Here is a 27,790-nt window from a genome sequence, read left to right on the forward strand (position 1 = left end):
ATCGTCCGGCTTCACGCGTTCCGGTGAATTACAATTCACGGTTGGTCGTTCTAGAGCAGAGGGGGAAAAAAAGTTTAATGCACAGAAGTATTTTTTTTAACTCTAAACTCAATGTTTTGGCGGAATGACTGCCTGTCGCTTTATCTGCAGTCGGCAGCTGGCTGGAAGACTTCACTGAATTCTGGGTGTCGTTATCGCGGTGTTAGAACTCCATCTAACCTGGTTTCCTGGAGCACGGTAATTATATTTCTATTAATGAGATGAGATTTAAGACCGCAATGCGAACACCAGCTTTAATCCAGACACGGTTTCTCCGGAACAAACCTAAGAGGGAGGGCTTTAACGATCACCTTTTTTTTTTACAAAGTTGTTGATAGCCCGACTGTGTAGGTGCCGTTATAAATGAAGTGTTAATTCAGCATTCCCAGTCCCACACCCCCATCGGGTTGAAAACAACATCCCTGATCAGCGATTGAGTACACTGTACTAAAACGGGTCACAGGTTCGATTTCAATATGGAGAATCTTTTAGAATGGTCCAACTATTTGCATGTTTAGTCAAAGTGCCTGTGAGATGTACATGCTGATTCGGATTTTATTCATCCTGAAAAGCACTCATTGAACCAAGGCAAAGTCTAACCTGGTGACCACACCACAGCAACCGGTAAACTTAATGGCAACGATTTTGAAACACCAGCTGGGCTAAAGTCGGAGCCATACTTAGGGCCGCCCATTTATTTCCTTGTTGGATGCCCAGAAGTTACTGTGGCCTATTATATAGTAAGGGAAGGCAGGAGAATACGGAGAACGAGCGTCGATCAAGTATCAATGTGAAGTTGCTGGGCCAGTCAGGACTGGGACTACTGGATTATTGTACAATAAACATCCATTCTGAAATGGCAGGTCAAACTTTCACTTCATTTACAGGGAGTTGTATTTGAGTTATGCATTAACTGAAAGAACAATGATGGTTACGCTTTGTTCGTGAACAGTGCGGAGGGGGTCAGAATAGATAGCCTATAATTACACAGAATTCGCTGATAATAACCATCCATTCAATTATTGCTGCTGTTAATCATCCTTCTTAAAATTGCACCTATTTTTCTTGGGGAATGAACGTGATGTAAAGACTGATTTGCTGCATGCTTGACTTTATTCATTAATTCAAACCGCTTTGATTAGCGGTTACTGACTAAGTCCAGAAACTGCAAACCGAGCCAAGCAGATGTGACTGAGAGGGAGAAGCAGGGGGTCATCTTTTCGCGTACGATGTGAACTTCGCGGGAAATCAACCCGTTCTTGCGCTTTTCCAGCAACACATTTTTCAGCTCTGATCTCCAGCATCTGCAGTCCTCACTTTCTCCCCGTTCTTGGATTAGTTTTAATAAATGCACATTTCATTCAGATGGAAATGTCACAAATTGGACGGTTTCATTTTCGACTCCAACGTATGAGATTTCAATAAAATGTATACGTTCCCCAAATAATAATTAGTATGACTCTGAGCTGATTTGTATCTAGAAAGAATGGAATTGAAAGTTAAAACTACAAAGTCGCGTGTACGTTTTAAATCTGTAGCTTGCCTTGTATTTTGAAGATCTGATTGGAAATTTAATGCGTCCTTACTATTATTTATAGCTTTATAATATTCCATCAATGTCTACTTTTTCCTGGTCTCCTGCCCCTATTTCTTCACATGCTGTCCATATTTCAGAATTAATTTAATTAACCCGGCTTTTCATTAGTCTAAAGGAGGTCCTCCAGACAAAGTCTTCTTCATTTCGATTGTGAATCACCGCTTATCAGTTTTGTTTTTGTGGCCCGCTCGGAGCAATTTTAAAAACAGCCTTCGCTTTCGAAGTACAAGTTCTGCAGAAAATGCAGGCCCTTTTGAACGTGACCACTGTGGTACCGCCCTGAAACTGTTGTCATAGCTCCTAATCTTAACGTCAAACTGTCCAATTAGCTTGAGACAAGAGTAATCTAACATCAAATGTTACGAAACAGCGCATCGAAAGCTAGTGCTTCCAAATAAACCTATTCGACTATAACCTGATGTTGTGATTTTTAACTTAATCACATGTTACAATGGTGATTTTCTATGAAAACCCAGATACTGACGACAAGAAATGGGACACTGTGCAGATGATCAAAAACAAATGTAGACTGACATCAGTTAGTTCTAATAATCCCTGCACACCATATGTAACTCATACTGTAGCTAAAACGTGACACACAGGAACAAATCTGTATTCAGGCTATGTGAGAAATCAGGTGAAAGTAGGCACTGCAGATGCTGGAGATCAGAGTCAAAAAGTGTGGTGCTAGAAAAGTACAGCAGGTCAGGCAGCATCCGAGGAGCAGGAAAATCGATGTTTTGGGAACAAGCCTCCATCAGGAATGAGGCTTGTTGGGGGGTGGCTGAGAGATAAAGGGGAGGGGGGATCTGAGGCTGGGGGGATGGCAAAAGGTAGATGAAGGTGGGGGTGAACGTGAAAGGTTGGAGAGGAAGATAAAGTAGATAGGTGGGAAGGAAGACAGACAGGTAGGACAGTTCAAGAGGGTGGTGTGAAGTTGGAAGGTTGGGACTGGGATAAGCTTGGGGGGGGGGGGGGGAGGTGGAACTGGAGAAACAGATGAAATCCACATGTGGTTGGAGGATCCCAAGGCAGAAGATGAGGTGTTCTTCCTTCGGGTGTCGTATGGTTCAGGTTTGGCAATGGCCAAGGCCCAGGACCTGCATGTCCTTGGTGGAGTGGGAAGGGGAGTTAGTGTTCAGCCATGGGGCATTGGGGTTGGTTGGTGCGGGAATCCCAGAGATATTCTCTGAAACAACCTGCACTTTGGCGTCCTGTCTCCCTGATGTAGAGCAGACCACATTGGATGCATTGGATACAGTAGATGACGTGTATGGAAGTGCAGGTAAATCTCTGTCAGATGTGGAAGGATCCTTTGGGGCCTTGGACAGAGGTGGGGGGGAAGGTGTGAGTGTAGATTTGGTACTTATTGCAGTGGCAGGGGAAGGTGCTGGGAGGGGAGGGTGGGTTGGTGGGGGGCTCAACATGGACATCCACTACAAACCCACCAACTCCACAGCTTCCTGGACTACATCTCCTCCCACATGCCTCCTGTAAAAATGCTATCCCTTATTCCCAATTCCTCCACCTCTGCTGCATCTGCTCCCAGGAGGACCAATTTCACCACAGGACATCTCAGATAGCCTCCTCCTTCTTCAAAGACTACAATTTCCCCTCCCACATGGTTGACGATGCCCTCCAGTGCATCTCACCCACTTCCCGCACCTCTGCCCTTGAACCCCACCCCTCCAACTGCATAAAGGACAGAGGCCCTGGTCCTCAGCTCCCATCTCACTAATCGCATCATCCTCCACCGTGTCCGCCACCTACAAACGGACTCCACCACTAGAGATATATTTCCCTCCCCACCCCATTTGTATTTTGGAGAGACCATTCCCTCTCACCTCCCTTGTCAGGTACATAACCTCCCCCAATAGCCTATCCTCCCCTCCCAACACCTTCCCCTGCCAATGCAAGAAGTGCACAACCTCTGCCCGTGCCTCCCCCCTCACCTCTGTTAAAGGCCCCAAAGGATTAATCTGACAGAAATTTACCTGTATTTCCACACACGTCATCTACTGTATCCGTTGCACCTGATGTGGTCTCCTCTGCATTGGGGAGAGAGGATGCCAACTTGCAGATCATTTCCGAGAACATCTCTGGGTTACCTGCACCAACCAACCCCACTGTCCTGTGGCTGAACACTTTAACTCCTCCCCCCACTCCACCATAGACATACAGGTCCTGGGCCTCCTCCATCCCCAAACCCTGCCCACACTACACCTGGAGGAAGAACGCCTCATCTTCTGCCTTGCGACCCTCCAACCACATGGGAGCAATGTGGATTTCACCAGTTTCCTTATTTCCCCTCCCCCCAGTTTATCCCAGTCCCAACTTTACAACTTGGCACCGCCCTCTTGAAAGGTCCTACCTATCTACCTTCTTTCCCACCTATCTGCTCCACCCTCCTCTCTAACCTATTACCATCACACCCCCATCTTCATCTACCTATTGCATTCCCAGCTGCCTCCCCACCAACCACACCCCCTACCAACGCCCCCTTCCCATTTATCTCTCAGCCCCTTGGTCCACAAGCCTCATTCCTGATGAAGGCCTTATGCCCAAAATGTCAACTCTCTTGCTCCTCAGATGCTGCCTGACCTGCTGTCCTTTTCCAGCACGGCACTTTTTGACTATGTGAGAAATCATATTTATTTGGTAGTGCTTTCATTTAATTTGCTGGTAACTTTATGGGATTCTATAAAACTACGACTGCCTCGTCCTCCTGTTTGATTTGCTTATTGGAAGGTGATGTGGTTAAAGTCACTAAGTACCAGGGTAGGAGAGACCAGATGTTCATCGGGAACTTCAGCACTGTTGTCCAGTTTGTGATGAATGGACTTTGTGAGAGAGCGACCCTGTTGTGTGGAATCATTTCCTTTTCCAATTACCTGTTACAGCAGGGTAAAAAGCCACAAACTTGAACAAGCTGGTCATTGTAAACTACGCCGATGGCAAGTAAAAAAGAAGTGATGTCAGAGGCTGAGTCACAGGTTCGATTCCAGCCTTGGGCAACTGACTGTGTGGAGTTTGCACATTCTCCCTGTGTCTGCGTGGGTTTCTTCCGGGTGCTCCGGTTTCCTCCCACAGTCCAAAGATGTGCAAGTCAGGTGACTTGGCCATGCTAAATTGCCCATAGTGTTATGTGCATTAGTCAGCGGGAACGGGTCTGGGTGGGTTACTCTTTGGAGGGTCAGTGTGGACTGGTTGGGCCGAATGGCTTACTTCCACACTGTAGGGAATCTAATCTAGTCTAACCTAATTATTCAAACCGAAAGGACTGTGAATGCTGAAGATCAGACCCAAAAGCAAAAATTGCTGGAAAATCTCAGCAGGTCTGGCAGCATCTGTGGAGAGAAATCAGAGTTAACGTTTTGAGTCCAATGGCCTTTCTTCAGAACTGATGGGAGCTAGGAAAAAAATGTTTTTTTATGCAGAAGATTGGGGGAGGGGGGCGGGGTGCGTGGATGGAGTAAACAGTAGATGAAGATGGAGCCCAAAGAAAGTGAACAATTGGAGAGACAAGGGAGTGAGCCTAGGAGAATCAATGGCTGCTAATGGGGACTGTTAGCAACTAACAATGGATAGCAGATCATGCAATAATGAGGCAGAAGACCTGGTGTCTGGGGGTTTGTTAAATAATGGGAGAAGGTGCCTAAAGGCCTAAAATAATTGAACCTGATATTGAGTCCAGAAGACTGTAGAGTGCCCAAGCAGAAAATGAGGTGCTGTTCTTCCAGCTTGCACTGAGCTTCACTGCAACACTGTAGCCAGCCTGAGTCAGATGTTGGCCAGGAAACAGGGTGGTGATTGAAATGGCAGGCAACTGGAAGCTCAGGGTCTTTTCTTGTGGACAGAATGCCATTCTGGTATTTGAAAACTTTTCATGGTCATATCCCTCACCTCAACTTCTTCCAGTCCAACAATCTGTTCTGAACCAACAAAGATCAATGACTCCTGTCCATTCCCTGTGCCCAGTATTTGCAGTCAAAACCCCAACTCTGGTATTCCCATCACTTCCCCTCTTTCTCCCAGACCCTCCAGAAAAACTACCTTTCTGATCAGCCTTCCTTATATCACCTTTATATTTGGCATCCACTTTTATATTTGCATCACTGTGGAATCTCCATTGACATGTTTCCACAATAACGTCATCAACAAATTCAAGTTAGGGTTCTGCTTTGTTTCCCTCAGTATAGAGGAGACTGCTTCGCAGAACACCTATGTTCCATCTGTGAAAATTACCCTGAGCTTCCAGTTGCCTGCCATTTCAATCACCACCCTGTTTCCTGGCGAACATCTATCTCAGGCTAGCTGCAGTGTTCCAGTGAAGCTCATTGCAATCTGGAAGAACAGCACCTCATTTTCTGTTTGGGCACTCTACAGCCTTCTGGACTCAATATCAGGTTCAACTATTTTAGGGCTTTAGACATCTTCTGCCATGTTGTTACCCAACCCCCACACACATCAGGCCTTGTTATTGTATGGTTGGCTACCCATTGTTAGTTGCTAACAGTTCCCATTAACAGCCATGCACTCTCCTGTGCTGACTCCTTTGTCTGTCCAACTATCCTCTCTCTTTGAGCTGTAACTCCACCTAACTCTTTACCCCCTCCCCCACCCTATCTTCTGTATAAAAAACAACTTTTCTCTAGCTACCATTAGTTCTGAAGAGGGGCCATTGGACTCAAAACATTAACTCTGATCTCTCTCCACAAATGTTGCCAGACCTGCTGAGATTTTCCAGCCATTTCTGCTTTTCTTTGTGAACAATAATTATTCAATGCAGAAAGTGTCTCCAGAACTCCATTCCCTGGAATGCATGACTGCATTTTCACTGATAGGGGAGTCATCCCTCCCTCTCCAACAATTTGGTGTTTGCATCAGTCATTGCAAGTTGTTGGTTTGTGTTAAACATACATAGGTGGGAAATGGCGTGACCAGCAATTGAAACAGTAAACCATCTAGTTCATTGGAGCAAAGCAACAACCCACTTGGGAAACAATCTACTTTAGATTATTTAATGAGCGGGAAAGAAGGATGTTTAAAAGAAAGCCCTCAGGGATTATGTTGCTCCAAGGCGATTGGTTTCCTTCTGTTATAATTAAAAATTGCCATTCTGGTATTTGAAAACTTTTCATGGTCATATCCCTCACCTCAACTTCTTCCAGTCCAACAATCTGTTCTGAACCAACAAAGATCAATGACTCCTGTCCATACCCTGTGCCCAGTATTTGCAGTCAAAACCCCAACTCTGGCATTCCCATCACTTCCCCTCTTTCTCCCAGACCCTCCAGAAAAACTACCTTTCTGATCAGCCTTCCTTATATCACCTTTATATTTGGCATCCACTTTTATATTTGCATCACTGTGGAATCACCATTGACACGTCTCCACAATAATGTCATCAACAAATTCAAGTTATTGTCACACTGTTCAGTGTTTTCTTTTGATGTTTATAGTTTCTGATCCAAATTGGCACATAGATAGCTCCTTTGATAGCTTGGATTCTTCTATGTTGAATAACTGCTGCTGCTGCTTAAGAAAAGTTATGATATTTTTGTATCTTTCTGCAGATTTCATAAAAGTAGTTGTCTCTATTTATTCTTTTAATGACATCAACGTATATTGATTGTTTCCTGATTTAAGGATAGTCTCAGAAGTGAAATTCTTCCACTGAGTCAGTCCTTTTCAATTCCCTAATATGGGTTAAACAAGAGTACACCTGACTTCACTCTGCTCCTCTGCGGCTGAAACACTATCTTTGATTTTTGTATCTTTTAGACTAGACTATTTCAATGTACTGCTGATTAACTGGCCCTTTTTACCCATCATACGCTTGAATGTCATCAAGACATTTGCTTACTGTGACTTTTCACCAAATCATGTTCACCCCCATGCTTGCTGATCATCTTAGTTCTCAGTGAAACATCATGGCAATTTAGAAAGTCTTTTCCTTGTTTTCAACTCCATTCCTCTTTATTTGCATAAATTTCAGCAGCACATAATGCTGCAAAATCTCCAAACTTCTCCAATTTTGGCCCTGTGAATATGCCAGATAATAAAGGAGGCGATGGCCTTATGGTATTATCACTAGACTATTAATCCAGAGAGGTGAAAGTTAGTACTGCAGATGCTGGAGGTTAGGGTCGAGAGTGTGGTGCTGGAAAAGCACAGCAGGTCAGGTAGCATCCGAGGAGCAGGAAAATTGGCATTTTGGGCAAAAGCCCTTCATCAGGAATGAGGCTGGGAGCCTCTCTCATTCATGATGAAGAGCTTTTGCCCAAAACGTTGATTCTCCTGCTCCTCGGATGCTGCTAGACCTGCTGTGCTTTTCCAGCACCACACTCTTGAACTATTAATCCAGAGACCCAGGTAATGTTCTGAGGACTGGTTGGTGGTGAAATCTGAATTCAATAAAAATCTGTAATTAAGAGTTTAATGGTAACAATGCAACTGTGTAGATTATCAGAGGCAAAAAGACATCTGGTTTGCTAATGTTCTTTCAGGAAGGAAACTGCAATCTTTACTGAGCCTGGCCTTTATGTGACTCCAGACCCAATGTGATTGACTCTTAACTGACCTCTGGACAATTTGAGATGGGCAATAAATGCTGACCTAGCCAGCAAAATCCATATTCCATGAATTAGTTTTAAAAAATCTTCCACCACCAGCAGTTATCACGGTCCCAAGCTCTGGAATATCCTCCCTAAGCCTCTTCCTAACCCCACGCAACCTCTAACCCCTCACTATCCTTCTTTAAAACACTCTTTAAATGTAATGTAGAGGTGCTGGAGTTGGAATGAGGTGGACAAGGTCAAAAATCAAACAACACTAGGTTATAGTCCAACAGATTCATTTGAAGGTGTCGTTTGATTATTTTTGACCTCTTTAAGTACGACTGCATTGAGTAGAATTTTGGTCTAAGGCCTTACTATTTCCTTACAAGACTTTTTATTAATGCTCCTGTGAATGTTTTTGGGACATTTTATTATATTAAGCGTGCAATATGAGTAGAATACCTATAGTGTAGAAGCAAGCCATTCAGCCCATTGAGTCCACACTGACCTTTCAAAGACTATACCACCCAGAGCAACCTCCCCCCACCCCCCCCCCCCCAACTTATCGCTATAACTCTGCATTTCCACCCAGACTGCACATCCCTGGACACCTTTGGGAAATTTAGCAAGGCCAATCCACCAAACTGCACTTCTTTGGATTGTGGGAGGATACCACAGCTTGCGAAGGAAACCCACACAGACACGGGGTGAACGTGCAAACGCCACACAGATATTCATCCAGAGATGGAATAGAACCCACGACACTGGTGCTGGTGAGGCAGCTGTGCTAACCACCGAACTACTGTGGAATTTTTGTTTCATGTTTTGCCTGAAGTCTAGGAGCAAAATGAAGAGTGTGTAAAGAAAGCCTACTTTATGAAAGCATCTTGTGTTATGTAAAGGTAATCTCAAAGCAGTGTAAAAGACGACCATTGAAATTACAATAATATCTGTCTGCAAAGGTGATAATCTGATTACGATATCGATTAATATTCCTAATCATGAAAGAAGTGCAGAGAGTAGCAAATAGGACTCTGTATCCATTGATCTCAACAGAATTCGATACCATGAGCAGGAGGAGCCACTCCTGAATACTGTACTACAGAAGTTTGGCTGGCCTCCCAAGCTTTGCATACTCATGATATCAGTCATGGCACTGTTCAATCAAATGACTTGTAGCGTTCCTCACCCGTCACAATTAATGTGGAGAGATTTCATATCTTCTTTGACTGCATGCTTCATTCGGAGCCCAATTTTCTTGCTGACGCTACATTTGTGGAAAACAGAAAGACGCAAATGAACAGTTCATTGACCCAATGTGACAGATCATTCAATAGTTATGCTCTCTGGTCAGTATTTGTGAGCAGTATGCAGAATAATTACAAATTCTTAATAAATAGCAGAAACTGGAAAAACAGTGATTATTTTGTCCTAATGTAGTCTCTCAGATGCTTTGAAGCCTCATGAAATATCTGGAAAAAAAAACTGATGATCCATATATATTTCCCATTTATCAACTGCCAAATAAACTGCCTCTACGAGAGCCTTCCTGGAGTTATAATGGGCATTCCAACATGTTGAATGCTGACAAGACCCATAGTCAAATACTTCCAGTGATTCAAAATCCCTAGTTTACCATAAAACATAACACAACCCTCTTGGGATGAGAAGGTTGCCTACAAGGAGAGATCAAGTAGAGTGGGCCTAAATCCTCTGAAGTTCAGAAGAATGAGAGATGTGATCTCATTGAAATGCATAAAATTCTTCAGTAACCGTGAGAGAGTAGCTGTGAAGAGGCTGCTTCCCCTTGCTGGAGAGTCTAGAAATAGGGTCATAGCAGCAGGATAAGGGGTCAGCTATTTAGACGTGAGATGGCTTTATAAACAGAGGTGTAGAGAACAAAAGTAAGGAAGTTATGCTGAATGATTATAAGTCACTTATGTGTCCCAGTTGGAATATTGTGCCCAGTTCTGTGCACCACACATAAGGGAAGATGTCAAGGCCTTAAGTGTGGTGGAGATTTACTAGTATGGTACTCTGTAATGCACGACTTCAGTAATGTGGAGAGATCGGATTAGAGTAGAGTAGGTTAGTGAAATATTTACTTGTTTGAGTAAATAAAGAAAAACTCTTTCCAGTGTCAGTGTTGGTAAGAAGCAAGTACATTTAAAATAATTTTGCAAAAGAACTACTGGCAAAATGAGGACCTTTTACATTGAGTGAGGTTGTTATGAGTTGGAAGGATGATAACAGTCAAAAGGGAATTGAATAAATACACAAAGGGATTAATTTTACATGACTCTAGGAAAGGTGAATGAGAGAATGGGTGTTGAACTAATGGATCACTTTTTTTCCAAGAGGTGGCACATGCATGATGGACCAGATGGTTTCCTTCTGCGCTGTACGTTTCAGTGATTCCATGACCATACAAAACTTTATGAACAAAACAATAGTTCCATAGAACAATAGCAACCATGTTACAAAACCATGTTTTCAAAAAACTGCAATAATCATGTCACAAAGCGCTAAGTTAGTTATACTGCCAAGAATGTAATGATTATGTCACCTACAGCAAAAATGGTCATATCATCAAGAAATATAATGGCCATATTGAAATACACTATAATAGTTCTGTCACAAACTTGTTGGGCTTCCAAATCGCCATAAAACACTCTGAAGTTTTGTCTAACGTTCAAATCGCACTAGAAAAATATGCTGTTTTGTTTTGAGCAATGTCATTTATTGAATCTATAAGGATTATCTGAATATACAATCATATAAATAGCCTGTCATAGTCCTGTATTATCTAATTACTGAACACCGACCCATTGTCTTCCTCTTAGGCACTGTCTTTAGATCAAAAATGACTTGTTTCAATTCTGGACTTCTCAGCCAATGAGCCAATGTATGATTTCAGTCTCTGCTACAGGTAGAGCAAATGGTCCTTGATAGACTGAGTGCATGTGCATGAATATTTGTGTATGTCCTCTGACACTTCAAATTCACCTCCAAACATTCTTAACAAATGTGGTGTGGAGATGTATAGAAGGATTGGAAACGGAGCAAACTGTTGGGTGTGCCATATTTTTTGAATGGAATGTCAAGCCCAAGTCCACTTCCCTTTTCAGATGGACATCAAAGATCTCATTTTTAAAAAATCTTTTACTCAAAGAGGAGTAAAGAGTTCCTCTCATTCCTTGGCCAACATTTATCCTCAAATAACAATACCAAAACAAATGATCTGTTCATTTACTCACTTGTTTGGAGGTACTTTGGGATTATGTTCGACATGGACTGGTTGGACCGAAGGATCTGTTTCAATGCTGTATGACTATAAGTCTATATGGATTGGTTAGCTCAGTTGGCTGGACAGCTGTCTTGTGTTGCAGAATGATGTCAGTAGTGTGGATTCAATTACCACACCTGCTCAGATTACCATGAAGGACTCATTCCCCTTGCCTAAGGTCTGCTGACCCTTAGATTACACCAGCACCAGTCATCTCTCTGAGAGAATAGCCCTATGAACTGGTTAGACTAGATGACTATGCAAAAGTGAGGACTGGAGATGCTAGAAACCAGAGTTTAGACTAGAGTGGTGCTGGAAAAGCACAGCATCCGAGGAGCAGGAAAATCCGTTTCGGGCAAAAGCCCTTCATCAGGAATAGATGACTATACCTTCCCTTTGCCTTATTTGATCATTCCCTCTGCATTAAAACAATAATTATTTTGAAAGTGTACCTCATTCAATTTTAAAATGCTTTGGTGCAACCTCCAGGCTATATAAATGTAGGGTCCTCTTTTTATCTGTGGCATTAGAGCAAAAAGGAAAGTATTTCAAAGTGACACTAAAATATTACATAAATTTGGCCTTTGTTTACAGCAAACTAGCATTTTTAGAGCAGCCAGAGACACACAGATTCAGTTAAATTAACAAATTGCTACTAAAAGAAATTGAAAACCTTCATCATAATTTCAGAGTAACAACTGCTTCCCATTTTGTTAAATGCATTTATCATAAAGTGGCAAGTTAGTTTAGGGATCACTATCTCGAACAGAAGTTCATGAAATTAAATCAAATTTACCATTTAATTAAGGAAACAAGCTGTTAATTACAAACAGGATAATTAGCAGTGAGTGAAACAAGTGAGTTTTTGAGTCATAAAGAAATGCACTAGAATAGTAACTATGAAGAAATAAATTAAAGGAAGTGGGTGTAGTAGAAGAACTACAAGCTAAAGAAACTTTCTGAACTTCTGCTACCTTTGTACTAATAACATTAACAGTACAAAGTAAATAACTCAAAGTAAAGTTCAGACAAGGCCCAAGAATATATCCTTTGTAATTTTCTATTTTCAAGCACCTGTTTTTGTTTAATTTTAAGTGTGCAAACATATAATGAGCTGACTTACAGAATGTCATTAGTATGCATATCACATCCATAAACCAGATGGATTTTGTTTTAATTTTAGATTGTCTGCATTATAAAGAGGATCATCTTTTCTTTGTAAACAGCACTGTCTCTTTAACTTGCTGCCATTGTACTCAGATTGGTTTGCATTTGTCGTCGGCCCTAGATTTCTAGATTGCTTCTTACTGATTTCAGTTTGAACACGCACATTAGCAAGTTTGGGGTTCTTCCCCTTATTTTTGCCCTATGTTTCCCAAAGGTAGTGATTTATATTCTTGTGCAGCTCTATAAATGCAAGCTGCCATTCAATAGCTTCCCCGTTTGTTTATTCAGAACATGACTTGCAGCAAATTATTTGAACGTTTGACGGTGGGGATGTGAGGGGCAGGAAAGGGCTGAAATCTGATTTTGTGACATCAAGTACAGACATTTTGCATAAGGCGTAATCAGAAGTGGGAGCTCTAACTGAATTTTCTCATTCTAGTGAGCAACATTGATACATTTTTTGGAAATTCATTTCCACTCCTGCTGAGATTGAACTGCATGCAGAACAAGGAAAGAACCCAAGGCCTCCTTAATCTATAGAATTCAGTGCCATGCATTTACCATGAAACCAGCTGGAAGGCCTAACAAGTTTGATAGATGCTCAGTAGATTATAGCATAATTTAGACTAGAGTACACCAAACTACAGTTCATTTATATTTATTTCAATTTAGTATACAGAATTCAGTGTACACATTTTGGCCTCCACCACACTGGGACATCTAGTGCAGGCTGAGACTCTTCTGTGAGCCAGATCTCTCAGTACCATGTCATTGTAATTCTTCACCTTGCTTCCACTGTGATCTTAATGTCATTGGCCTGCTGCACTGTTCCATTTAAGCTGCAAGAACAGCCCTGCATGTTTCAGCTGGGCATTTCACAATCTACAGCCACGTGGACTGAACATTGAGTTTGACAACTTCAGATCACTGTATTTTACCATATAAACCTTTGATACTTAATCCATTTACACCTTCCCTTCTATTCTTATTCCCATTCCAACCCCCTTTCACATGCCAGAGATCTTTTATTACACTAGATATTAGCAGGGTCAACATGTATTGCCCATTCCTTGTTGCCCTTGAACTGCTTAGCTTTCTCCGCCATTTCAGAGCATAGTTAAAAGTCATATTTCTGCCAGTCTTGAGTCACATGTATGGCAGACCAGTCAAAGATGGTAGATGCCCTCCCCTAAATGAAACATATGGATTTTCTCAAGAGTTAACATTAGTTATTTGACTATCATGAGGCTAGGTTTTACTTCCAGATTTTATTGAATTCAAATTTCATCATATGCCATGTCAGGATTCAATCTGATATCCACAGAGCATTGACCGGAGGTTCTGGTGTACTGATGCTGTCATGTTAACACAATGCCATCCCCTATAGTACAACATTACTAACTTTTCAGTTCTGTTGAAAGGTCATAGATCTGGACTGATTAATCTGATTTTCTTTCCACAGATGTTGCCTTGCCTGTTGAGTATTTTCTGTTTGTAAGGACATGGCTTTGGATGTGTTACATTGGAAATATGGTGTATTCCTTACTCCCATCAACATCTTATTTTTGTTTCTTCTCATCCTGTCTCTTCTCCTTTGTATCCTTTTATTTGCTGCTCGTGTTCTTAAATTTTATTTGTATTTCTTTCTCTGACCTTTGCTTTTTATGTTTTTATCTCCTTTATGGATGGAGGGTAGTACACCAAACGCTGGGGGACGGAGGAACTGTGCCGTATTTGTATCCCTATATTTACATTCCCCAATTCTGCTTGCCTAGGATGGGTGGGTGGGTGAGGACCCAGTAAATCCAACCCCTCATTGGTTTCAGGTTTTTTTGCCTGCTCCTGCTCAGCTTCTGTCAGATAAGACAGAAACACCTTATTTGTATTCTAGGTTTAATTTTTATTCTTTTAAAATCAAGTTAGAACAAGGAAGAAAATTACTTGCATGTCTTTCTCCCTGGTTTCATCCTCTTTTTTTGTTCCACAGGTGTTTAGTATTAGAATTTTGTTTCAGCACTATTTATTGGCACTGACCTCATGACCTTTTCCAATGGAGGTAACTATGAGGCTTCAATTTCAACATTTTGTAGAACTGAAATAGTATTAAATGAAGAAACTGTTTCTTTCAGCCTCTCTTACATACATGCTTCTCTCTCGCTTCTCACCTCTTTCCTTTTTGACATGTGTCTCTCTTTATTGGCTTTGACTATGGATGACATGGGTTTGTACCTGCAGTTCCCCACTCAGGAAGATTTCCTTAAAATGTTACTTGCAAATCCATTCTTTTTGATTATTACATCTAAGAAATGTTTCTTTACAGTGTGTTTGTGTCTTAAGAGACAGCAGGGCAAGCCTTTCTTGACTAAGGCAAGGAGGGAAAATAGCAGGTTCAAGAAAAGTACCTTAAGGGCAGATATCCTGTGTGACCAGCTAGAGACACCAAAAAAGTGAAAGGACTTACAAAAAAAGCAGATGATATGTCATATTGGTGGATCTCCTGTCGCCTTCCTCAACATATATTTGGAAGAAGCAATGTTTGCCTAAAGTCAGGTGCATTAAAGTGCTAAATGCATCAGTGCAAGCACAGCCTGATAATGTGGATCTATGTCCCTTTAAAATACAAAGTTTAATTGCTGCTCATCAAACACAGACTTTGGGTCATTGAAGTTTAATTGTTTTGCAGGGCTATACTGGATAGTTTCAGATGGAACACAGTGACATTCAGCATTCCGAGATTATTCTGTATTGTTAATGACATGTAACAGATGCAGTGTGACCTCAGCATGCACCAGATACACTGCTTTTTAATATATCAACAGATAAAATAAAAATTTAACAATAGTCACACAAACTAGTCTCCTTTGCACTTACCTCCACACATATGGTGATCTTCCAGAATCCATTAACCCCAGTATCAAGAAGGTTCTTCAACAGCCTCGTTCTCTCATTACAGAAACAAAGACAGAAATTGCCTGAGTAACTCAGCAGGTCCGACAGCATCAGTGGAGAGAAATCAGGGTTAATGTTTCGGGTCCATTCTGAACTCCATTTCTGAATCATAGGATCCAGTAAAGCTAACTGCACTAGACTCCTGACTCCTGACCACTGGATTTGAGCATTATTATCACCAGGACTGGTTCAATAAAAGTTATGCTGATATATGTGGCCTCCTACAATTACAATGAGTATCTTTAATGACCTGGCAGAATAACCCAGGTTGGAAAATCAAGAAGGGAGCATTTCAACAGCTTAAAGCCAATGTTCAAAGACAAATCTGGAGCGTATAAGACATGAGTTATGAAGAGTAAGCCTGAGATACGTAACTATATGCTGACATCATGGAATTTTTGGAAGCCCTCAAGATAATCTACACTCTTCTATCTGCACCGGTTTCCTCCCACAATCCAAAGATGTGCAGATTAGGCGAATTGACCATGCTAAATTGCCTATAGTGTTCAGGGATGTGTAGGTTAAGTGCATTAGTCAGGGGTAAATATAGGGTAGTAGAGTAAGGGAATGAATCTGCATGGATTACTCTTCAGAGGGTTGTGTGGACTTGTTGGACCAAAGGGCGTGTAGGGATTCTAAGTGTAGTCAACTTGTCAAAATTCTTTTCACTCACAGGTTGGTGCTTTTTTCCCAAAAGATGAGAATCTCATCCATCAAACAGCTCTCAATCATGAACTCACAATGGCAGCTCACAGTCTCCAGGCTGTCTCCCAGTATTCTATGGTAGAATACATGGGTTAATCACCATCGATGGGAGAGCTGCAAAGAGTCATCAAACCAATGAGCAGTCCCAATGGTTTTCCAGTTGACCTTTCAAAGCTGAAGGACTTTTGCTCACATCAAGACACTATTCATTTCCTGCAGATTTGGAAGAAACATAACTCCTTACCCCTCCTCCCCACCCCATCCCAATTTCAAGAATGTGACATTACCACTATCTTCAAGAAGTGAATGAAACCATTCTGTGAAAACTATCAAGGTGCTTCACGCTTGTCTGCGATAGAGAAAGTTCTGACAGAGGTTTTTCTGAATGCCTACGTTGTGCAGTTGAGGAAATCAAGGTACGATGATAGTCCCTATTATCTTAAGAACCTAACTGACAGTGGCAATTCACATCAAAGATCAACTGCATTCTTGTATGTAGGTGCAGAAAGCAGGAAGGCAATTGCGATACTGGTGATTATTGCATAGGAATGAAAGATAAAAGTAGGGAAGTTTGAATGCAATTGTATAGAACCTTGGTAAGGACACATCTGGAATACTGTGCACAGTTGTGGTCTCCTTATTTGAAACAATACATAATTTATTAGGTAATTCAGAAAAGATTCAATTGATTGATTCTTGAGATGTTCTTAAGAATAGGGCGGGCCTTCGCCCATTGGAGTTTAGAATAATGCAAGGTGAACTAATTGGAAGCTATAAGATCCAGAGGGGACTTGAGAAGGACTGGGAGGATGTCAGCTCTCGTTAGGGAAACTAGAACTAAGTGTGGAATCTTCCCATATCCTGAGCAACATAAACAATGGAAAGTCATTTGGAAAACACGAGGATGGAACTATGAAGTTGCCAATGCCAAAGGAAAGAAATGTCCAAATTTACATTCAAGGTTTGAAGAGTGAGTCAAGAATCTTGTTCGTGGTTGCTGAGAGGGCTGTTTACATCTCACTATTCCTCTATTTCCCCTTGTTTATATCCAATTTATTATTTTTCCAGGCGGTGGCGAGAAAGTAGATAACGATGATTCTGAACATGCAGTTCAAGTGGGTATCTGGCTATTCCAATTCATTCTGGATTAGTGGTGCTGGAAGATGATGGGCTTTTGCTGCTCCTTGGATACTGCCTGAACTGCTGTGCTCTTCCAGCACCACTAATCCAGAATCTGGATTCCAGCATCTGCAGTCATTGTTTTTACCATTCCAATTCATTGCTTACTCCATCCAGGTTACCATGTGGCCATAATTCCCCGACACCACAACTCACACTCCATGGGGAATGGCCTCCTTTGCCCTCTGTCCATAGGGATTGGCATCAGTGAAGCACCAACCTTGCCATGGCACATTTGGGAGTCAGTTTGGCAATGCAATACCTAATTTTAAAGTTCACCGCCACCTTACCTTGCAGTGCTGCTGTCAGTCTGCTTAGCACACAGGGACTGGCACTCCTGCATCAAACAGGGTGCATTACAGTGCTATTAGCTTGGTTTCTTAGTGCACAATCACGCATTCTGAGCCTACTTGCGTGCTTGAAGCATCTCTGCCTTGTCCTTTGTTACAGACAGATAGCCAGACAGCTTAACAGGTTTAAGTGAGGACTGCAGATGCTGGAGTATCAGAACTTAAAAATGTGTTGCTGGAAAAGTGCAGCAGGTCAGGCAGCATCAAAGGAGCAGGAGAATCGATGTTTCGGGCATAGGCCCTTCTTCAGGAATGAGGAGGGTGTGCCAAGCAGGCTAAGATAAAAGGTAGGGAGGAGGGACTTGGGGGAGGGGCGTTGGGAATGCGATAGGTGGAAGGAGGTTAAGGTGAGGGTGATAGGCCGGAGAGGGGAGTGGGGGCGGAGAGGTCACGAAGAAGATTGCAGGTCAAGAAGGTGGTGCTGAGTGAGGGGGGAGGTGTGGGAGCAAGTTTTGCATTTCTTGCGGTTGCCGGGGAAGGTGCTGGGAGTGAAGGTTGGGTTGGTAGGGGGTGTGGATCTGATGAGGGAATTGCGGAGGGAGTGGTCTTTCCGGAACGCTGATAGGGGTGGGGAGGGAAAGACCATCACCCTCACCTTAACCTCCTTCCACCTATCGCATTCCCAACGCCCCTCCCCCAAGTCCCTCCTCCCTACCTTTATCTTAGCCTGCTTGGCACACCCTCCTCATTCCTGAAGAAGGGCTTATGCCCGAAACGTCGATTCTCCTTTGATGCTGCCTGACCTGCTGCGCTTTTCCAGCAACACATTTTTCAGCTTAACAGGTTTGACAGCAATGAATGGCCAAGTAGCTAATGTCAGTCAGGGAGCTGGTCCTCCATCAGTTGGAAAAGTTGGTGAGGAGTACCAAGTGTGAGAGTAGGAAGTGTCGATGGCAGCAAGGGTTAGTAGTTTGGGGCGATAGGGTGGGTAAAAGCCATTGGTCCGGCATGCTGCATGCAGTGTTGAGAATGGTAGACCTTAAACCAGGTGGGGAAGTAGGTGCATTGAAAGAATTAGTGAGTGAGAGGGAGCAAACAGATAATGGGGGCCCTTTACCCTCATGGAGTGCAGAAGGTCATTAACATGCACATTCTTCCAGACCATCGGCATGCACTAGTCCAGGTGGCTACTTCAGACCAGGCTGGCACTGTTTGACATAATGTGCACCTGGGATTAAATATAGAGCCTGGGACTTAAACGGCAGAAAGTCCTGGCACTGGTGAGCATTTCACCATTGCTGAGTGCACAAGGTAGCATGAACATTGCACTATAGGGAGGTGGTGCATACATAATAAGGTGAGGAGCGGAGAATTATGTGAGAGAATTCACGTGAGAAACTCTCCATCACAATCAGATCAATGATAATTTTATTGAATAGTGGAGTGGGCTTAACAAGCCAAATGGCATACTCTTGCTCTGGCATCCTGTGTTCCAATCTTGACTTAAGTCACAGAATGTAAATGATGAGGCAGAGCAGTGACAGAGAAGGAAAGAAACAGAAGTGAACCTTACACTCTAGAAAGTCCTACATTCTACCCTGTTACAATCACGTTAGCAGGAGCAAATTGGCTCTCCTCTTTTTCACCCCCTTAGTTATTTGCGCCAAATATTTTTAATTCTGTGTTAGTAAGAAATTATATCACAATTCAATAGAAACGCAGTAGTACAAATCAAAATTAAGGATCCAATTATAAGGTTTTCTTGGGTGAAAAAATAAATATTATCACCCACTAATCTCCAGAAAAAAATAAAATGAACATCACACTCACACATACACTGTGCCCCTGCCCAGCCCCTACCTCTCCCCACCCCATAAGAATAGGAGAGTGGAGCATAAAACAGAAGATCAAGAATGGTCAACTAAAAATATTCATGAGTTATTATGGTTGAACCTGAGATCCCATCTGTTTGGTTGGTGTTTCATATCTTCAGTGCAGTACAGAATTTGTATAATTTTTGGGTTCTCTGTGAAAGAATTTTTCTCTGAATTGTTTTATTATTGGCACTATGTTTTAAGACTTTAAGAAGAAAATGAGGAGAGAGGGAGCCTTTCAGTCCTTTTCAAATCCATTTAATTTTCTGTTCTGCTGTGCCCAAAAGCTGCCTGAACTTCTGTTCAGTTGTATATTCCCATGTCTGGTATTGTTGATTTCTCACCTGTGTAATCTGCAGATGATTTTTATTCCATTACGCGAAACTTCCAGAAAGATGTAAATCAAAAAAAGGAATCTAGGTTTTCTTCGCTCCTGAAAGAGATTCAGTGCTTTCTGCCAAGACAGAGGAGAAAGCAATTAAGCATGATCAATTCACCCAACCTGCACATCTTTGGACTGTAGGAGGAAACCAGAGCATCCGGAGGAAACCCATGTAGACACAGGGAGAATGTGCAAACTCCACCCAGACAGTCCCCTGTGGAATTGAATCTGGGTCCCTGGTTTTCTGAGGCAACATTGCTACCACTGAGCTACCATGCCATTTCTATAAGGCCACCTTCTGCTTCTTTAGTACTGGGGGTGATATTGCCAGTCTCCAGAGTACTCCTGCCATCTTTAATTGGATGGTGAGTCCACCCTCTGGCCACTTCAGGAATAACCACAGCTGAGTGGCTGGTCCTATGTGGTACAGTCTTCTGACCCCTATTTGGGTCTAATGGCAGAGTCCTAAACTTGTGGGAAAAACACTGCTCTGGGTTTCACTGATGGGTGGTGGAGGGTGGGAGTGGGAGAGAATTTATTGACAAATTGGCAGGTAAAATGTCATCAGGGCCCACATGACATCAGAGCCGAAAGGCATTTATTTATCTGCATTAACAACATTTGTGCCTGAGTCATGCAGACAACTTCATCACCTTAAAATAAAGTTTGGATTAATGTGGGGGAATGATTGCAAAAAGTTATTGGAACAATGTAATTGTGCAGCTCACTTGTACCCACTGATTAGGGTGGGTTGAAATTATTCACTCCCCCAGTGGATTACTCTCTATAAATCATATCTCGTTAATGTGCATGCTTTTTAAACAAAAAGAAATCACACGTAGAAACATTGTGAACAATAATAATTTTTAAACCTAATTCACATTTTTGCTTTTGGTGTTTACTGGTAAATTGCTTTAGAGAAAGCATTATGTCCTCACCACAAATAGATTATTTGGCAGCAGCGGAGGCTCCAGCTGAGGACTTTCATCCTATGTCATTTGCATCATATTAACCACAGAGCCATGGGTCCATCAGGCCTGCCAGGCATTTTTGCTTTGCTTGCTGTTAATTAGCAGAGGAATCAGGAGTTAATGAAGAGCTTATGATCCTGGGATGATTCATCTGTGTTGTTTCAGATGAACCATTGCACTCTGACCACTACAGTAAGCTCTTGAATGTGGGATATCACAGCAGAAGATGGAGAGTGCTTGCTGAGGTCTATTAGAGTGGTAGTCCCATGGGACCTCTTGCATGGTGGGCTCTGTTAGTTAAAGATTTGAAGGAGTTAATTGCTTCAAGATTGCTTCAAGATTAGGTTACGGGGAACACTATAGCCCATGTTAGCACTGTGTTTGTCAGTGGTCCAGCCAAAACACAGGACATGAATATTTCTCTTCATAAATCAGAGACACAAGAATTATTTAATCACAATAATCCTTTGCTGTCAGTTAATTATCTTACTTTTTTAAAACCTAAATCAATCTTTAAAATACTTCCTCTTCTGATTTATAAGCATTTAAATTAAGGTACAATTGGTTTTAAAAAAAAGAATAAACTGTGAGGGGATTGAATTGTCAACTAATTTAATACATTTGACGTAACATGTCTGCATTTCAGTTTGAAGATTGAGTATATTTTATATTGTACAGCTTTTAATTTGACCAATATCTACACTTGTTTAATTTAACAAAAGGAGCAAAATAACTGGAATGAAATTTAAGAATGATGTATATTCTATCCACTTGCAAATTCAAAATAAGGTTCAAGTATTCTCCTCAGTTTGCTTATTGTATAGTTCTCAGAAAAACATGCAGTTCTGAATTTGTGATGCTTCATAGTGAATGTATATTTATGTTAAGTAATTGAACAATATAAATAATCCTTCAGTATTTTAATCTGATAAAAACATAGCCAAGCTACAGTCTCTTACCATCTGTTCTATTTGTGTAATGGGTATTGTATGCGGCAATGCTACATTTAAACAGCAGTTCTGATTTCTGACTGAACGTGAGTATTTCTTTGTGCTCTCTGAAAACATATTAAAGGGAGACATCTACGTTTAAACCATTTCCTTCAGATGCAGATCACTTGAATAGGAACATAAAATCTAAAGGGAAATGAAATTCTAAACACAAAGCTTACGAATGCCCTGATTAATACTTTGAGTTATAATTTTGCTGTTAATATTTCCATTCCCCCTTTGGCTTGACTGAACATGATTAGTAGCTGCAAAACTTCAGTGAGCTCGATAAAATGCTAATGATTTTTAGATAGATTTACATGGAACAAAGAATAGGGTAAAGTGTAAACAGGAGATGTCAAGTGGAAAATATGTAATAGCCAATTTGCCTTTCTTTCGCAAACTTGTACACTATGAGACACGAAGGTCCTTTCATGTAAACTCAAAGTGAACAATAGGTTCTTTGTTAATAGCATTGTATTCTGTTTGTTTCAGTGCTATAACTCAGCTGCTATGTTAGGTTTGGTTGCATAGCATAACATTTTATGATACACATCAAATAACTATTTGATTAGACTGTTTTATAAGGCTGTAACCTGATGAAGGAGTTCAGCCAGTGATATAAACTGTTAGAGTGCAATGCATTTAGCTTCTGAATGCCATTTTCAACCTCACACTGTGTTACTCATTTGAATGCAACTGTTATTCTTTGTAATATATAGTGGACAAGACATCTTTCTGCTTTTGCATGGTTACCAAGATTCGGATTGCATTGCAACCATGGAGACCGACTACTAATGTCTATAAATATGCTTTGTCAATGTCTTCTAAAGGCTGCCACGTGTGTTACATCTGTGATCACAGAAGTTAGGAGTTCTACAGCACCTGACAGTAACACCAATAATTATTTGTATTACACAATTTTATCCTGTACATAAATTTAAAATAACAAAGCATTCAATTTAACTATTATTCATCACTACCATAAACATACAATCTTCAAGAATTTAATATGTGTAAAACCAATGAGTACTTAAGATTTAGAAATGGTACAGAATGTACATAAGGCTGGCTTTATACTTATGATCTGAATGAAGCAATGTTCAGGCATAGCTTATTTTCTAAGTAACAGAAAACACTGATAAGGCATTTGTTTTATACTTTAGTTATTTGCTGCCTCAATATGAATAATTCCAGCCTGCTTCACATTGTGGAAATTCACCAACAGGTAATATATATTTATTTTTCGTTAATATATGCTGCCTCTATCAGGGGCTATTAAAGTAATGAAGAATGCAGGAAATATGCAATTATTTAATTGGCATGTACCTATGTCTTCATAATGTGTAAGCAGAGTCATTGTAAGGGGCTTTATAGTTTTTTTTAACAATGCAGGGAAGAATATGAAAACCCTTTCCCGTCACTTGACCTAATTCTGATGTGGTAAACAGCTCTAAGTAGTTTCATGAATAAGAAATTGGATTGTACAAAAATAATTTATAAAACAAAAGCAATTTAATTCGAATTATGAATATTGTGTGGCTGATCTATGACTGTAATTATTTCTCTAAACCTAATTGATAATATAGAGAATGCAGTAGGTTCTTTGGTTTAAAAACATTTTTAAAAAATCTACAAAGGACATCCAGCACTACTACTTGAATTGTAACAGTGCTTAAGGTGTTTTGTAGTTTGACATTAACACATATAAACAGGCCAATATGATGTACTCAAAATGATTATTGAACCTCTGAAATATTGAAAAAGACAAAAGAGAAAATATTTTTCAAATGGTTGGTATATTGTGTCTAATTTTCCTTGTAGTGCGCCAGTGTAACCTTGGTGTCAGTGAGAAAGATTATGGTATTTACTAAATAATTTGAATGATACTCCATTACAGCTCACTCATTTTAATGTTAATTATACTAAATGAAGAGGCATTTCACATCACTTAGGTTGAAAGAAAAATAAGACCTCTGTAATGAAAGGAATTTAGCCCATCTGACTTCAGAGCGATGAATTAAATGAAACTGGATGTAAAATTACACAACAAAACTTGTCGGCAATGCAGACTCATCATATCTTTAAACAGACAAGCAAAAGCTAATGATTGAGCAATTTGGAACATTTACTCACCCCAAAGACTCTCATTAAATCAATCACTGGCTTAGCTGAGACACACTTCCAGTGAAAGAACGGCAAGCACATATTTTGACATCAATCAGTGACCACTTTTGAATGATGAAATAAGCAGAAGTAATTTATTTGGGATGTTCATGCTTCTTTGAGAGGATAATAGTCAATTATTTGTTTATAATACTGGTTAAATTTTCATTAGGCAGATTAATGGAATATCATGTACTGTCAACATTGGACTGAGGGGTGGTCTGTAAGAGATAAACGAGCAAACAGTTGATGACTTGCCGTTAGTAAATTGGTTTTCCTTCTATTTTTCCTCGGAAAATGTGAAGATGGACAAGGTGCAGAATTTTAAAATAAGTCTTAAGGATATAAGGGCAATATGTAAATAATCCTGGCAGAAAACCTTTCGTCTGTCATATTTCAGATACTAATGCCCACAAAGCCCAGCCATTACTATTTTTTATGTTTTCTGCATCTGCACACATTATCACTCCAAAACTCTAAATTGACCTCAAATTCATTTTCAAATAAATCTGAAGGATTTAAAAGCAGGTAAAATATACAAATACATTTTAATCCTTTTTCACATTTAAGATGCTCAGGAAGTCAAACCAAAATGTTGTTATTATTAAAGCCTTTTTTGGTAATTACAGCAAATGTTGGAATCCATCAGTGCCTTCGCATTTTAGTTCATCCTATATATTTTTAACATACTATCAATATATGCAGACGCTTTCAACGTAGCAAACCAAAAATTAAGGGAATGCTCAAATAAACATAATTATTTTGTATTAAACAAATTATAAAGAAAATTTATGATGCATTTAACTGCTTTCTGTACAAAATACCTGCAGAACTGGGAGCATATTGCTATTGTAAACTTTAACTCTTTCAGTGCTGAGTTAATCTGACACATTCCTCTTAACAACTGGGTCCTTTTCAGGTTTAATCTTTCAACTAGTAGTCATGGATTCCAACTGTTCTTAAATTGATTTCAAGGATTTCAGCAAGTTTAAGGTTAATAAAAAAATCCCCAACAATGAACAGTCATTATAGGTCTTTGCTCTTTCGTTGACTTGTTATAGGCTGCAGCTGTGTCATGGTCGAAGATTATAGATGCTGCCGGCTAAGTCAAGGCTTAGTCATTTGTCTTTTGATGGCATTTACTCATCAAGGCTGCCATTACCATCCTCTTAGTGTTCATCTGCCTGAAGCCATTGGTACTTTCTGGAGACTACTCAACACTGACCAGTGATAAGCGCTGAGAAAGGAAAATGGTTTGCATAATATTAAAGAATTATATTTGATGCTGTTTAAAGTTCATTGTGAAGGTGAAAAGCAAATTGATTGACTTAAAAAGTGTGACAAACTGTTGGGGTAGCTTTAACTTAATTCTTTGCCTTTGAAAAATGAAAGACTCAACAATGGGTTTTCGATAGTGTCACCTCGTTTTTCACTTCTGTTTCAAATTTTTCTTTTTGTATCTTCTTCTTCAGATTGGGCATTGTTGGCAAGACTGGCATTTATCGCCCAACCTTTGTTTATGTAAAAATGTGGTGATGCTTTTTTTTTCATGAACCATTGAATATAGCAGTATTGTATAATTAACTGGCTTGCTAAACCATTTCAAAGCATTGTTACAAGTTAACGATACTACTGTGGGACTGCAGTCACATAGACATCAAATTAGCTATTGACAACAGGATTCATTTGCAAAATAATCCACTGGACCTTTTTACAGTAGATTCAGGGTAACTTTTACTGACATCAGCTTTAAATTACATATTTTCTTCAAAACTGAATTTAAATTCCCAAAAATCCAAAGTGCGATCTGTTCAGAGAATTTGCCCAGTAACATAACCACAATACAACAATGTTCATGAGATGCACTGCGTATTCTCTGAACTATGAACAATTACATGGCAGGTGCCAAAACAGAGTGTTTTAATCCAAATACAATGGAAGAAGAATTGCAGTTGCAGAGGTGATCATTTTAACTCAACTTGCCAGGGCAACTATAATAATTGATCCAATAAAATTGTTTTCTGCATTATCTAATTATTGAAGGATTGACTAGTCCAAAATACCTAGATCAGACTACAGTAAAAGTAATATTTGGTTAGTATTCACTGATGCAGGTTTAATACCAGCAAAATATATTGCAAAACTAATGAATAATGCAGGAAGTAATACTTAATATTATATCCCTTTGCATAAAATAATTATTGGGGTAACTGTAAATCGTTCATGACTTTATTGATTATGAGCAATGCCTAGGTTTAGCAGTTTTCACAGAATTAGTAGATAGCATTTTAGAGCATGTAATGAAATCCTTAAAACCCTACTAGATGAAAATTGATTTGATGTTCATTTATCAATGAGCTGAATTCAACCAGACTACAAACTCCAAACCACAAGTTAAAACTTTCATATATTAGAAGTAGAATTTGACCTGTTTAATCACCAGTAGTCCTGCTGTGATCTCTTTTTCCTTCACCAGTAAAAGATATGTTTTGCTTTGTGTAACTATCAGTAAAATGTATTATTCCAGAAGGGAATAATATTATAGCTCAATGGCGCTCCTTAGTTTGTTATCCACATAATATTTATTTGACTGTTTCATTGCATTCATTGTGCATTCTTAGTGTTTTCTCTTCAATCCAATTAAGGTTCGGTCCCAGCTGAGAGTTGCAAGAGATAAAGCAGCCCTTTCACACTCCCAGCTACTGGTGTGCTGATACAACAAGAACTCACAACATGCTAAGGCCAGGACATCATGTGCCTTGACTATATGTCAAAGATGCTAAAAAGATGATGATGAAGAGTGAATGGAAGAGTGGAAATGCAACAAGATAAATATGGACCACATTCAACAGATTTAATTGTATCTTAGAAAAGATGGTCCACCAAAAGGAGTTTGTAATACTATTTGCACCATCATAATTCAATCAGAAAGAGAGAGCGTCCCTGTGACAATGAATGGGGATAATTGGCATGTGGTAAAACAAAGGATGAGGACAAAACATTAATTACGCAAAAGGGCAATGCAGCCTCTCATTATTTGTTTCCAAATGACTTCTATTCAATCACATTATTAGCAACAGAATTATAAGAGCGTGCACTTCATGAGATTTGGATTATCAGTCTGTGCTTTCTTACCAGGGAAAGTTGCGTAAACCATTATATTCTGCAGTCTCTGCTGTTAACAATGACAACAAATGCTTCAACAAATCAGTGAAGTGACTGTAGTTCTCTATGTTAGTTCTGATAATGAAATGACCCCTTCTGCACATTTATTTATTCTTCTCTGTAATCTGTCACAATGCTTTCTGCCAGCATATTGGAACTGATCCAAGGACCATCACTGTAATTGGTGATATCTATTCAAATGACATGGGAAATGAGGAAGGGAAGGATTGCAGGAAGCTAGAAGAAATGGTGTAAAGATGAAAAGTGAGTGAAAAGTCCAGTAATTTCTATCTTTTCAGTACTTTCCTTTTTATCCTCTTTCCACAAATATAGAAATAAATTATTTTTAGTCATTGTTTATGGTGGAACTGTAAGCATTTTTGTAAGGATTTTGTCAAGAATTTCATAATGTCTAACAAGAGAGATTTCCCCAGACGCGCTCAATGTTTCATTACCTAGTAATTTTTTGGC

The 27,790-nt window shown here is 40.2% G+C and overlaps 1 long non-coding RNA gene across 1 annotated transcript; it reads left to right on the top strand.

The window, feature by feature from the left end:
• LOC140463711 (uncharacterized) lies at positions 1-27,660 on the top strand. The gene is made up of 3 exons (XR_011954749.1): positions 1-237; positions 23,155-23,216; positions 26,800-27,660. It is a non-coding gene; the product is annotated as an uncharacterized lncRNA (long non-coding RNA).
• The last annotated feature ends 130 nt before the right edge of the window (positions 27,661-27,790 follow it).

This window comes from Chiloscyllium punctatum, chromosome 38 (genome assembly GCF_047496795.1).
Source record: "Chiloscyllium punctatum isolate Juve2018m chromosome 38, sChiPun1.3, whole genome shotgun sequence".
NCBI classification, from domain to species: Eukaryota; Metazoa; Chordata; class Chondrichthyes; order Orectolobiformes; family Hemiscylliidae; genus Chiloscyllium; species Chiloscyllium punctatum.